Source organism: Thunnus thynnus, chromosome 1, assembly GCF_963924715.1.
Source record: "Thunnus thynnus chromosome 1, fThuThy2.1, whole genome shotgun sequence".
NCBI lineage: Eukaryota > Metazoa > Chordata > Actinopteri > Scombriformes > Scombridae > Thunnus > Thunnus thynnus.
Genome location: NC_089517.1, coordinates 21,589,060 through 21,604,773, shown reverse-complemented (window position 1 = coordinate 21,604,773; position 15,714 = coordinate 21,589,060). Strand labels below are relative to the sequence as shown.

The following is a 15,714-nucleotide window of genomic DNA, read 5'->3' as shown; positions in this document are numbered from 1 at the left end:
CATTGCTAGTTGCACGATAGCCCTGCATCTGCCTGAGTCCTTGGCTGCAACATATTCTGGCGAGCCAGCCAGGAGAAAAGTTCAACCGGAGAGCGCGGCGGCCATTACAGGCACCCGACAGAAGAAGAGGGCTTTTCTCCACAGACGAACTTGGAACGAAAAAGAACCGCCGACAAATGCAAGATGGATTTGGAGATACTTTTAGACCGAGCCACCACCATACTATGCCAGCTGAACTAGGACCGGATAGTGGAGATCTGTAAATATATAAAATGCATCGAAGAAGACGACGAGACTGTTGAAAATATGAGCAGACGAACACTCATTAAAATGGCGGGAAATAAGTTGGGTGATATAGAACAAAACGCAGAGGCAGAGGAAGCAATTCAGATTATTCAAGAACTATTATCCTTTATGGGCGGCAAAACGGAGGAGTGCAACAAAGGGGAAGAGCGGGAATGTCATGACCGGAGAGATGGAAGGAAAATATCTGGAGCTGCAACAGTCCCGCAAAGCCTTAGAAGAGGAAATAAAAATGCTTGGTGTCAAATTGAACATATCTGATGACGCCACAGTAAACCCGATCCAGAACCTGCCGCCAGCCAAGGTGCCGGAAGTGAGTTTTGCATCTGTGGCCAAATTGGTGGAGGTCAACGTGACAAGTTGTCATACACCAACCTCATGCACCAGATGGAGAGCGGGCTCCGTAAGGGTCACGGTGAGTCAGAAGTCATAGAGGCTGTGATAAAGGCCATCAGCCTAGGCCTAAAGCTGCGTGACATGCTTGAAATAAAGACTGATTTGACCCTGCCTCAGCTAAAAACAATATTAAAGGGACATTACAAAGAAGATGACACATCAGACCTGTACCAAAAACTGATCAGTATCTCTCAAGAACCAAAAGAGTCAGCACAAGATTTCTTGTTCAGCGCTATTGAACTAAAAGACAAACTGCTCTTTGCATCCAAGGAGAGAGAGTCAGAGGAACACTACAATGCAGATCTAGTCAAAAGGAAGTTTCTGAGGTCAGTGGGTACAGGACTGCTCAATGACAATATCAAATTCCAGATCAAGCCCTTTCTTGATAATCTGGACGTGACAGATGAAACCCTGATTGAAAAAATAAATGAAGCAGCTAACCTTGAGACTGAGAGACTGAACAAGTTAAAGAAGAACATAACCATGACACCCAGAGTGGCTGAGCTGCAGACAACCAGCAACACCTGGGATGGTTCACAGGGTGTACAAAAGCACTGCTCACAACAGAAATTGTGAGCAGTGCTTTTGACATTGACTTTGGTGCGGCAAAATCTTTTATCTAGCTAATGCACGCTCACCAGTCCAGTAATGAGGGGATCATGGTAAGGACAGGCAAGAGTAAAGTTGTCTTACACCCAGGCGAAGTCACCACAGTGAGATGTCACGCACACACACAGACTGAGAAAGACACCTTAATGCTGTTTTGCCCCAAAATGGACACAGACCTACCCTAGGGGTTGCACATTAAAGAAGTACTATTCACCATGAAAAGAGGTAATTCGGCCACTGTCCCCGTCCCTGTGATCAATACCACAGGACACAATATCACATTGGGTGCACGAGTCAGCCTGGGACACATGGAGAGCGTTAAAGCTGTGTACCCAGTGGCTCTCCAATCTGTGACACAAGAACAGACACAAGTAAGCTTAGACAAATCCACACCAAGAGACACAGACTGTTCAGACACAACACATCCCACCACCCACAGTAGTGAAGCTTGGGACCCCACTGTAGCATTAGATCACTTAACTGGTGACCAGCAGGTCCTAGTGAGAGAAATGCTTACAGGGGAATGTAAGGCTTTTGCCCAAGATGAGAATGATGTAGGCTGTATAGCCTCACTCCGCATGCACATTAACTTAACCGACCAGATACCAGTCCAGAAAACTTACATCAGTGTGCCTAATCCATTACACCAGGAAGTAAAGGAGTATCTGCAGGATTTGATTAACAGGGGCTGGATTACAAAATCAAAATCACCTTACTCATCACCCATAGTGTGTGTGAGAAAGAAATCAGGTGAATTGAGACTGTGTGGACTATCGTGAACTAAATCGAAAGTCAGTGCTAGATAGACATCCTATTCCTAGGATACAGGACATGCTAGACAGTCTCAGTGGAAGCTCATGGTTTTCAGTACTAGACCAAGGTAAAGCATATCACCAAGGCTTCCTAGACGAGGAAAGTCAGCCGCTCACCACCTTCATCACTCCTTGGGGCCTGTACCAATGGTTGAGAATTCCTTTTGGCCTGAGTTCAGCTCCAGCTGAATTTTAGAGGAGCATGGAGGAGTGTCTGTGGGGTTTACGTGATGACATCTGCCTGCCGTAACTGGATGATAATCTAGTTCACAGTAAGTCCTTTGAGGACCATTTAGAATATGTAAGAACAGTCCTGCATCAATATAGGCAACATGGAGTAAAGCTTACAGCAAAGAAATGTGAACTGCTTAAATCCAGAGTTAGATTTTTGGGCAAGATAGTGTCAAAAGAAGGCCATAGCATGGACCCCACAGAAGTGGCTCCTGTACAGGCTCTAAAAGAAAAACAACCAAGCACAGTAGGAGAAGTCAGGCAGGTTTTGGGCTTTCTGTCTTACTACAGGTCATATATTAAAAACTTTTCTTGCATAGCTAGGCCCTTGTATGAACTGTTAGCAGCCCCAGCAACTGCTCAAAGTCCTTCAAAGAGTGCCAGAGTTTCTAAAAAAGGGAAAACAAAGAAAGGGAAGCAAGGGCAGCTAACCTCAGCCACACCAGTTTCCTGGACCGACAATCATCACCAGGTCTTATGCCATCTGATGGACCAACTCTCCAACCCGCCGATTCTAGGCTAGCCAGACCTGAATGAACCGTTTGTCCTGCACACAGATGCTTCTCAGGCAGGACTGGGAGCGGTGCTGTATCAGCGAAGTCACAGTAAATTAAAAGTAATAGCCTATGGGTCCAGAACACTCACCCCTCCAGAGAGATATTATCATCTGCACTCTGGGAAGGGACCTGGGGAGGGAATTTGAGAACAAACTGTTGCACCACCTAAAAGCACTCTCTGGTATCAAGGGGTCTCTAGTCCATACCACCCCCAGGGAAACGGATAAACAGAGAGGTTTAACAGAACTCTCCTCTCAATACTAAGAACACTTACCGAAGAACAGAAAAGTGACTGGAAAAATCATACCCCTAAAGTCATACTTGCCTTTAACTGCACAACTAATGAGGCCACAGGCTACTCTCCATTCTTTCTACTGTTTGGGCCACTTAGACTGCCAGTGGACTTGCTGTTTGGGATAGAGAGTGAAGACTGTTCAGGCCCATACCAGGACTATGTGGAGAGGTGGAGACAGAGGATGGCTGAGGCATATGACATCACCTCCAGGAATGCTTCTAAGTCAGCAGATAGAGGAAAGAGACAATATGACAAGAGAGTGTACGGTCCTCCACTCCAAGTGGGCAGCCGTGTCCTGGTGAGAAATGTGGCCGAGAGGGCCAGGGAAAATCCGTTCCTACTGGGAGGATGACATTTATGTCATTAAGAGTCAGAAGGGTGAGGACAGTCCTGTGTTTGAGGTGGAACCAGAAGGTGGTAGAGGCAGGAGGAGGATACTGCACAGGACCATGCTTTTACCCTGTGACTTCCTCCCTGTCACCGCACATGAAGATAAAACCCCCACAACAACCCAGACAAAGAAAAGAAATAGCCACAAAAACAGACAAAAACTGGTGACTAAACACACTCAACAAATGGATAGTGAGGAGTCAGATGAGGATTTTCCTGCAGTGACCTTCACCTGGTCTCCAGCTGGACTCCAAAGTCCACCTTCACTGAACCCCACAGCTCAGGAGTTCCATCTGCAAGCTGAAAAGACTGTCCCAGAAGGGAACGAGCCTCCACAAATTGTTGAGGAGGGACAGATCCACACAGCAACTTCGGAGGACAGTGCAGATGATGCTGTTGCTACAGACAAGAGGGGCTCAGAGGATGAAATGATCGAGGAGACAGAGCGGAGGGAATATCCAAGGAGACAAAGGAGGCATCCACAGACTCTGACTTATGACAGACTTGGCCAGCCGAATTTCACAGAGAGAAGTGTTTCAACCAAGGGGATAGCTGTCAGTGGCTACTGGCAGCCCTGGTAATAGACTATAAATGACCTAGTAAACTGAAAAGACACTCTTTACCTCTTTTGAATGATACCTATGTGCCTTGTGTGGATCTTGTAGTAGGAAACACAGAGACTGTTGGCCGACTTATGTTTTGTGTGGGTTGGGTATTAGTGATGAGAAAAAGAAATGACCTACCGCAGTGTATGAACTCATGAGTGTGTTATATGCATTAACTATGCAGGTGTTTGGGCACAAGAAAAAAAAAAGAGACTGATGACATCAGGAGTATTCCAGACTGCAGTGCACGGTAGTCTGGGCATCTCACAAACCAGGTTATAACCTAAATGTTGGCCCATTCAGTTTCACGACTGTCCATGTATTTGTGTGAAAGGCTTGGAGGTATAATTAAATGTCGGGACGACATTTTTTCAAGAAGGGGAGAGTGTGAGGGGTCAATGGATATCAGTAAGATATTTTATATTTGTTAACGAGGGCATTTCCTACTGTCAAACCAGAGACCCCCCCAATTTATTTTCTTTTGTAATTTAGTTGAGTTTAACAGGTTAATTTGCAGAATTTAATTAATCTAATGGGTTAAATTTAAACTGCATAAAGGTTCATGTCTGCAGGCAATATAGATAATCCTAAATGTCTTTCCAGGATACAGTGTTTGTGAGTTTGTATTTCATTCAGTATTGTTTGTGGATGCGCTGTCTGGTTCCCGCCACCAGGTTATGCTGTTGAGGCGGAAAAAGCGAGTTGTGTTGTTGTTGTCATGGTAGCCAAGAGAAGAGGACACTCGTTTTTAGCAGCGGAGAAAGTGTGCTGCCGGTCTGTAAGAGTGAGCATAGACTACTTTGTTTTCGTTGTTTAAAGCAAAAATAAAGACATTGCTAGTTGCACAGCAGTCCTGCATCTGCCTGAGTCCTTGGCTGAAACACATGCAGTCTTAATTTAGATTTATGTCAACTGTAATTTATGTTTCTAGTCTTTATTGTTAAAGTTCCTAGGTTGGCAATATAATGCTGATGTTTATTTGCCGTGTTTGCTCAGTATGACTTGTGCACTTTAAGTTATATTTATGTAATTCTTAGACGGTTTGTAACCTCGTGTTTCTCATGTGTTGCTGTAGTCCTGCTCAGCCTGTTTTCCCTTGCACACCTGATCTGTTTAGTCTCGTTAGCCTTGCTCTGTTTGTTGCCTGCCAGGCAACAAACAGAGCAAGGCAAGGCACAACCCTTGTGTTCCCTCCTTTTCCAGCGCCTGCCCTACTCCAGCTGTGTCTTGTTCTGTGATTTGTTCCTTGTGTATTCATACCTTTCTGTTCTTTGAGTTCTTTGTCAGTTCATGGTCAATGTTTCCCAGTGTGTGCAGCTGTTATTTTTTGTTCCTTGTGTTTCAAGTCAGCCAGTTCTGTTTTTGTCTTCATCTGCCAGTAACCAGTCCGGTAATAAATTATTATTTTCTTCAGTTCCTGCCGCCTGCCTGTTGTTTCTGCATATAGTTTCATTTGCCTGCATAAATGAGTTTGAATTATGCAGGTATCCAGCAATCACTACAAAACATTACTGACAATGAGCACCAGCCCCAAACTACACAGCAATAGGCCAGAGTACTTCACAAGAAATGTATAAGCTGGAAATAGCATTTCTCTGCAATATGTGGAATGACATTCTTTTGTTGTTTCATAGAGTGAGCGCTGCACTACAGGCAGTTGAACTTGACCTGTGTAATGCAGTATGTGGCAGGCTTATACGATCAATTTGATCGTTTTCAGATGAAGATGTCTCCAACCGTATCAGAGGTCTATAAAACAGACACACAGTGTGTGAGGAAATGAAAAAGACAGGCCTATGAATCGTCTGAACCAGACTGTCAGCTGTCAGCCTGAAGCAAGTTTTCCATGTCAGTGTTTACTGTTGTGATTGACAGGCTAGTGGCAGAGCTGGACAGAAGAGACCAGTCATACAACAATATTCTGGAAAGCTTTGGCTTTTAAAACAAATTTCAGGCAATTTCCCCACAGGAGCTCCACTCATCAGTGTAGAGCCTCCAACAAAAATATCACTTGGACTTGGAGGAGGACTTTGTGGCAGAAGTTATTCAGTTTTTGGAATTGAACTAGTGTGAACTGCTCAAACTCGAGGTGAAGAAAATTGCAGACTGTGTTCCCTATTACAGACATAGCTCTTTACCTTTTCCTTACCATTCCAGTCACCAAGCAGAGAGTGATCTTTCTCTAAACCTTCCTTAGTTAAAAGTAGACCACAGACAATATGCAGCAAGAAAGACTGGGCCACCTCACCCCAATGTCCATCAAGCATGACATTCTTCAGGCCATGGATATTAAAGATACAGTCAAGGAGTTTGCGGTGAAAAAGACCAGTAGGAAGCACTAATGAAGGTAAAACAATGTGTTCCTGTAATACCAGTCCTTTGCTTGAGATGTTTGCTGGTTTTTAATTGAAAACACTGATCTCATGTCACTGCTGTGCCCATAGGCCTATATGGCTAATAACCTAGCTTTGTCTTGACTTATTGTTGACATATTGTCTTATTTTGGTGAGTTTCATATTCTGTTTACTAATAATAAGGGCGCTTTTTCTCCAAAACATCCACAGCCCCAGGGCCTAAAGTAATGTTAAGGGCACCCCTGCACACTGTGTGTACTGCACACACCTCATACACACAGTGTGTGTATGAGACACAGCTCACAACAAGTCAAAGCATGCAGGGTTTTGTTCTAGTGAGTCCAGATGCACAGAGCAGTATGCTGAGAATGTATTCACAGTTCTTCTGCACTGTTTTGATTTTATTCTGTAATTTTATTAGCGACTGCAAGAATAGCTTGTTGAACCCTAAAAGCACAAGCAAACAATGGTGGAGCAGGTTTTGAACCAATAGGATCTGAACATCTGAACTGTACATTTTTTGTAATTTTTCTGGTTGCCAGTGGTAAAAGCAACATATCTCATTGGTAGAGTTTGTTGGTGGATAGATGGTAGCACTGGGCTTCACTGAGAAAACTTTTGACTTCTGAAAAATGCTTGAATCTGCATTTTATGATTTCAATTTCATGCTAAGTTCACATTGTATAATTTATTTTAGCTCATAATCCAGTTCCCTGTGGATATCAAGAATGCTGTATTTGCTTGTGGACAAGATTAATGTCTAATGTCTATCTGTAGATCTACAATAGTTAAACATCAATTAAAGAGTGACTTTACACGTATTCATTTTGTTTCCCCTGTGTTTTACCTCTGACCTGCACATGTAACCGCAGCCAACAGTGATGTCACAGTGCACCAATACGCCCAGGACTTCAAGTCTACCTCACTGCAATAAGGCGAGAAGGTAAAACACTGGACTGGACATCACAAAGTTTGTGCATAAAGTCCCTCTGAAAGTTTTACTAACTACCAGCTAGTCACACACTAGTGATTTACTAAATAATGTTGCACCATTAAGACTTAAGAAATGTCTTGGCAAGTGAACACTTTAGTAATGTGTAAATCGGTTGCTAGCTGCTAGGAAACAATTTCAAAAAATAACAGTTTTAAGGGCCAAAAGATAAAATAAACAACTGTCAATCTTTTGTGAAGCTATGACTTTGTTTTATTTATATCCGCATATGTGTGTTTTAGAATTAGTAACGGTCATGCAGTTTACAGTGAGGAGGAAATATCTGATTATGCTAAGCTAATTGTTGTTATTTGGTCATTTAGTCTAACATTAATGGCAAAAAGTTTTGTAATTGGAGGTATGGTGTGTTTTTTTAATATCAGTTAGATATATTGACCATATTCCATACTAGCACTTTTACTCTTCAATCGAACGTCAAACGGCTATTAGCAAGCTAACGTTAGGTTTGCCAGTTGGTCAATTCAGCTAGCTGACGCAACAGTTCCACCTGGCAGTAAGTAAGTGTGAGTATTTAGTAACATCTAATCTCTGCATAATAAGTAGTTTGTGTGGTTTTGATTTAATGATGTTTAAATCTCTGCTTACGTTATAACAACGCTAACTTACAAACAGCTGGTGCAACTGGCTAGGAGGTCTGCAGAAAAGATTTTTATCTGTTGTTAATTTGCTTGTTAACTAAACATTATAAGTGAAAACAAACATGTTTTGAAAATGAATTGCAAAATCCTATTTTTTGGATTAGTGTGAAAGCTGCATTCTGCCCTTTACATCCTGTCTCTCCTGTCCTCTGTGTCTTCCTCTCTTGTCCTCTCTTCTTCTCCTCCTCCAGACCCGGAGTGGATGTCTGTGGCTCTTTACGGTCCATTTCCTGGTGAGGAGGCTCTTGAGTGCAGCTAGAGCCATTCTTTCCCCACACAATGCTGTGTTCTCATTAACTCTTATCAAAGTTCATCTTGCATCCAAATGCTGTGGGCCGCTCAATACTGACTGCATTGAAAAGAGAAAATGAAAAAGACAAAGCAAGCAGTAGACAGAAAGAAACAGAAAGAGAGAGAGGGAGAGGGAGAGAGCATGTAGATAAAGGACAGGGAAAATAATGGTTTAATGGTGATTGAGGACGAACAGAATAATCATGGAGTTCTCTGACCAGACTGAATATTGGTTTGATTTTAAACTGGTTTTAAATGAAACTGTGTTCTTTTCTGAAACTCTTTTTCTGAAACTCTGATAAGTATGTTTAATGTTTATATATATATACATACACACACACATATATACATATACATATATATAGATATATAAACCAATACTTGTGTTTGTCCATTTGAATTTAGGGAGCTGGAAAAGATGTTAGACAAGAATGAAGGGTTCGGTCGAATAATTAAATAGAATTCATAATCATAATTCAATCTTACCCACACAATGGAGGCATTTTGAATGCCCTCATGTTATTTGCTTTCAGTCCACCATCAAAAGAAAAACGCCTGTTCCAATACTTACTAGTGACTACAAGGAGCTAGGTGGAGATGAAAACGCTGTCCCAATTCCAATAAACAGAGGACACAAGCAGGTGGAGACATAAAGCAAGTACTTAGTGCAGTCCTTACTTGATTTGTTCAGATGATTAGATATCACCCTGTAATTCTATCTGTAAGTATCATCTACCTCTCCTCATGAACATACACAGCTACTCCTCCTCCTGTATCATCAGATCCTACAGTGCAGCTGGATTTCCTCATTGAGATGTAAAGAGACATAATTGGAGACTGATTGCAGCCTTCAATGACTATCACACGATGCTTAAACACACAAGAGCCCTATTTACAATAAGAAAAAAAATACCCTGCTGTCTGATGAGGGCTTTCATCTAAACCCGCTTCGTATAATATAATATGATGGATTTTGTACTCGATGTCTGCTGCTACCTTTGAATGCATTATGCCCAGCGCCAGCCAATTTGCTGTTAAGAGCCAACATAACGTGTGTCCAGTTGCTCCATATTCATGTATTTGCCTTTTAATGACTCTCTGACATCAGCATACTCAAAATGTCAGGAGGCAATGCTGTGATCTGGGACTGGATGACATGATGTTAGTCTTGCTGTAATGCCATGACTGTCGTACGCAATCGTACGTAGCAGCAGTCAGATATTTGCCAGAAATCCTGACTGAGGAGCTGTTTGAATAACAGATTATTTAATTCATGTTAAAAAAAGTTCAAAGATGATACATTCCTACAAATGGACACAATATTTTGTCTTACATGAATGGCAAATTGAAAGATGAGGCTCGGATTATTCTGTATTTTTCTTATTGTCAATATATCACATGAAAATGCCAAAACCAACAATGCAGTAGTCCATCTCTCAATACTTTCCAACTTCCCTACACTGTCAAGTCCATTTCTTCCTCCTGAAGATGTCAATCTTCAAAAAAAGAGCTCACAAACACAATACACAGCTGCATTTGTAGCCATGCTCTGAGGATAACAATGTGTCCACCACTTTGATCTAGACTGAGATATCTTTGGGATGGATTAAGATGAAATTTTGTACAGACATTTGTGTCCCTCTCAGGATGAATTGTAATAATTCTGATGATTCTTTAACTTTTCCTCTGGCAACATCATCACATCAACATTTTTATTCGTCAGATATAGCTTGGTTTACCTGCAAAACCAATGACATCCCATCATTCTCAGCTGTAGTTTTTGTTGAGTGCTAATTACCAAAATTTTGCATGCTGACACCCAAAATAAGATGTTTTAGCATTCAGCTCAAAGCACCTCTGCTGCTACTGCTGCTAGTAAGGCTGTAGACTTAGTCTTGGTAAGAAAGGCGCAGTAATTTCTTTCAGTTTTAAGCAAACATCACAATAAATTGTGCATTTTTGGGGAATGACCTATATATTAATCATAATGAAATAACGTTTCACCCAGTTCAACAGTGTTGCTCAGTGATGTGTTTTTAATAGTTTTGGACAACAATGGAAGTCTATGGGTGTTAGTAGTATGTCTGTTAAGGTCCCTTCCATGTTGAGAAATGTTACAGAGTTGTTCAGAATGACAACACGCATGAAGAAGAATGGTGCCAATAGATGGGAGAAATATTTGTATAATGACTGTTTTGTCAACATCTTTTAAAAGGACCTTAGAAGAGACAAGTAGGCAAGATGTTTGAATTGCTAGCAAGTGACAGCATTGTTCAACACAGCTAATATTGCTAGACTGAAATGACTACATTTTCCAGGTTGCAAATGTTTGCAGTCTAGCTTATATTGGTCGATTGTACTTGTCTTTGCCAGTAGTTTCATATAACAGCTGCCAATACGATGTTCAAGTTAGTAGGGTTAACATAAGAGATGATCTATGCCAAAACAGGACATTTGCTCATTGTGCATTTATTGCACCCATAGGGCTGGACATGGAATGATGGACATGTATTGTTATTTCAAATGTAGTCAGTTGTCACAGAAAGATTTCAGATTTTATAACCTGGGAGCTTCTAGATGGAGAAAGTGTGCATGAAGCAGCAGTCGAAACAAAGAGAGAAAATGGTGGCAAGGTGGCTGCAGAATAAATGAGGCATTCGGGAGGAGTGTTTTGTCTGCGGAGACTTTGTAAGTAATTGTCAGTGCTGTGGTGGGTGATTATTAGTAGAGATGCTTAAAGCAAACCTAACTGGCTCTATAGGCTTCTTCCCAGCTCAAAGCTCACACACAGCCCCACAGCACACATCCACTCACAATTCAGTAGCATGACCACTTTTGAAACCCTTCTCCCTCCATCGTGACTCTGCCTCTGCTGCCAGATAAACGCCCAGAGGAGACTGTCTGATACCATAAACACCACCAAAGAATTTAACCATGATGGATGATGTTGAGAGTGGCTCCAATTTTCTCAGGGACACTCTCTTACAATCCCCCAACTCCAATATGAAGGCAGTTTCAAATTGATAACTCATGTTACTGAGTCATACTGTACATTCTGGGCCAAATAAACCTCTTGAGTTATTTAGTAGAAACTGCTTGTGCCTGTGAGAGAATCAGGTCTGTAAGGAAAAAGATAGTTTAAGGGATTAGATGTTCTTTGCGACTAATGGGTATGTGTAAATGTGTGTGTGTGTGTCTGGGTATTGCTTAATGTGTGTGTTTAGAGACTGCCTTAGGTCTTTGGGATGGCACTGTTCTGCTGCTCCCACTTTAATTGGCTGCTGGCCCCTCAGCCTCGCCTGAATGGAGAGTCATTTAGGGACCTTTCACTCTCATAGAGGATTGTCGGTTGCCGCTGCAGGAGAAATTGCATTCCTGTTTCCATACAATGGCTGGTCGGAGTTGGACGGGGCAAGAGTATCACTGTCATTATCATGACAATGGAAGCTAATTCCACTGCCACTAGCGCCATTCTGAAACCCTCTGCAGCACCAGCTTATCAGGGGGCACCATGAGAGCAGCAGGAAGCTATGCGAGTGCCGCATCTGAGGCGAAGATTCACATATACAGCACACACTCACAGACACACACACACTCACACACACAAACAGGACTCATACTCTGTTTAGAGACGCTGTCATAGGCATGAAGTAACACATCAGCAGTAAAAGTTTATTAGACAGCACAGCTCACTTAGTGCGCACACTGTGTTGACAAATATGACTGTATATTCATCTTTTCCTCAACATAGACATGATCCATTTCTGCAATGATTCAGTGGTGCCATGTTCTATTAGCAGCATGACAACTCTTACCTTGCGAGGCAGCTGGATTCACGACATCACAAGATCATGCAGTGCTGTGTAACAAAACATCTGGCGCGTCAGGTTACGACAACTCATGTTGTGCAGCCAAACATTGTTCAAAACCACTGAATTTTATTTAAAATAGTTTCCAACGATACTATTAAAGAAAATGTATATAAAATTTTGCACAAGACATCTAGATTATTTCCATTTGATGGAATGATGCAGACAGAAAACATGGAGTCTCTGGCTTACATATGTTACTCAGTGTAAACAGCATATAGTTAGAACAAGATGATAGAATATATGTGATACTGTTAGACAAAGAGGAATAGGATGATTTTAACTATTTCAAAATTACTTAAAGTGGCTAATAGATATTTTTATATTAACAATGTATCAAATGATACAGAGAATTATCACCTGACTCTGCAGCTCCCCCTGGCTTTATGGAGCTTTATACTGAGTTTAAGCTCATTGTTTAGCCATCTGGCCCGCAACTTTACAGTCTTAGTTCACTCTCACCGCTCTTATGGTGTCATTTTTGGCAGCAGTGGGCAGCTGTTTTCAGAGAAAAAGCTGAACCCATTTTACACTACCTTCTCAGCACCAAACAGCAAACAGACACTAGATGTGAAAGTAGTGGAGCATTTAGCAGCTAAAGAGCCAGATATTTCCCTCAGGAGTTGATAGAAAGAGAAAAACAGAGAAAAAGAATCAACTGTTTGCTAACAAGTTCAACATATCAATGTAAAAAGGTGATATAATGTCATGTTGTGTTCACAACTTGTTTTCGCTCCTCCAAGTGGAAAAAAAATCGGTGAATGCAGGTTTAAGTTCAATTACTTGAAAATGATATACTAGTAGAAAACTGGAATTTAAGTGGTTATTTAAAATACCATGTTATTCAATTCAAGTGATAAGGAGAAATTAAATAATAGAAGATCAAAATCACTGATAGAACCTGTTTTAGAGCACAGCAGAGCTCATAGAACTACACTGTGTAACCTTTTTTGAGCTGAATCTGCAGCTGCATAATCTTGATAGCCAACAAGAAACCTGATCAGCGTGTTTTCTTTTGTCCACTCATAGTACAAGGCTGAGTTCCAGGTGAGTATCAGGCTGTGACTGTAGTGTGAGCCAGATATGACAGTTGTTTGCTGTCAAAAACATACTCGAGAAAGGTTTTCCTTTAGGCACATAGGTAGGAGGTATTGAATACATACCTTGCAGAGGGAAAATATAAAAAATGTTCAGTAAAGTGGACACTTAGTAGTGCTGAAAGACAGTTGAATATTGCATTGCTCTTATTGCTCCCAGCTGTTTAAAGCCTGTGACCTCATCCATGTTTTGTTCATTTGCACCATTTCACTGCAGCTCTGCAGGTTGGTCAGACCTCATTATCTGCAGCCTCTATCCCTCGCTCCCCACTGAGCATATCATCGTCTACCACCCTGCAGGATCTTCCACTGTTCACAGAGAGGGCAGCATGGTGTTGGACCTCAGAGCCGCCATTAAACACTCACTGACCTGATCCACATTTAAACCATGCGCACACACAGACACACAGACACACACACACACACATATGGTCACTTCTGGGGACTTCACATAGACTTACATTAATTTCCTGGAGACTTATCCCAACCCTGACCTTAACCTAAACTTAACCTTAGCCACTGATCCAAAAATCAGCTTGTTCCCAATTGAGGACACAGCTTTTGTCCCCAACTGGACAAGCCGTCCCCAATTAACGGGTCCTAAGTCTGAAAATTGTCCCCTAAAGTAGCCTATGACAGACCACACACACACACACACACACACACACAAACAAAGCAAAACCAAATCATGCATGCACTCACGCCCAAGTTAAGGGATTACCGAATTCATCCTGAGGGGGACATGAATGTGTGTATCAAATTTCGAGGCCATCCGTCCAAAAGCTGTTCAGACATTTCACTTGAAACCACGAACGTCCACAATTCAACCTCATGGTGCTGCCAGAAGACAAGGTTAGGGTATCATCTGGGAACTATAAACGTCTGAACAAAAATTGTACAAATCCATCTTGTAGATGTTGAGTTTTCACATAAATAGTGAAAAACTATCATCAGAGGAACAGTCAGTAGATCACCAAGGATTCATCCTCTGGGCACCATGAATATATATCTCTGCCGCATTTTATGGCAATCCATAAAGTTGTCAAGACATTTCACTAAAATGCAAACATGTCAACTTGCTGGTGTCACTGCAGGAAAAGAAGTAGAATTAATACTCTTGGTGCCATGAATGTCTGTACCGAAATTTATAGCAGTCCATCTAAAAGTTGAGATATTTCAGTTTGGATCAGAGTGGTGGACTGACCAACCAGTAGACTCACAGTGCAATCTCTAAAGCTATGCCACTAGCATGGCTAAAAACATCAATTTTGTGAAATATATATCTAAGTAAAAATTTGAAAAAAGATTTAACAAATTTGTTTACACTAAACTGAGGGAAGGAAATCTCAAAAGTTTAATGTAAGTTTTAACCCTTGTTCCTTCAAAGCTATATTGAAGGATTGCTCTTATTGTTGCTTTGGACAAAAGTCTATGCCAAATAAATGCTCTGTGAAATAATGTTATATATCTGAATCAATATTTGTACATGTTTTTTGCATGAAAAGAGAGATTGACTGAGATTTCCAACTTTATTATACTCTAAAAGCTATATACTATAATTCTAGGCAACTAACACATTTTTAAGTAATCTCTAATTCTGCTTTTTGATTTTATTAATTCACCTGTCACTTTAAAAAAAAAAAAAAAAAACAACTTTTAGCTCTCTCTCTATATTCCTTCCTCCTCTCTGCTCTAGGGTCAGTGACTCGTGGCTACACTGTGTTAGTGAGCACTGTGGGTAAGTCAACGCAATCAGATTAAGCAATTTAAGAAATCTATTTGCTGATTTGCTAAGTATTATCTGATAGAGGTCAAGTTAATCTATCAACTTGATTCAGGTTCAGATTTAACCTTAGACGGAAGGCACCAATAGCATACCTGATGCATCTTAGTCATGTAATAGGATAAGTGTGTGTTTTTAAAATACTTAATTGCACACACAACAGTAATTGGACTGTGGGATTTTCATTGCAATTTGATTGAGACATTACTGTAACAGTAAATTCACTGTCTGAGGTGCTGAACCAATTTCTCGGAAAAATTGGATTTTCTCCCAAATGTTGTAAATTATCATTTGGACCAGGATTTGAATCCCAGTAGGGCAAACCTTGAGACTGTTATCAAAAACAAAACCAATGTAATCTATTTTATGATGATTGTTTATGATGTTCTGTAACGACTGAAAATGCCTGATGTGGCTTTCTAGTCAGAAAATTATTTTAAAAACCTTATTAAATCAAAAATGAAAATCTTTC

The 15,714-nt window shown here is 41.1% G+C and overlaps 1 long non-coding RNA gene across 1 annotated transcript; it reads left to right on the top strand.

Annotated features, from left to right (window-relative positions):
• Positions 1-6,456: 6,456 nt before the first annotated feature.
• On the top strand, positions 6,457-15,664 carry LOC137183569 (uncharacterized). Its single transcript, XR_010928499.1, has 3 exons — positions 6,457-6,545; positions 7,425-7,495; positions 8,394-15,664. It is a non-coding gene; the product is annotated as an uncharacterized lncRNA (long non-coding RNA).
• Positions 15,665-15,714: the final 50 nt, after the last annotated feature.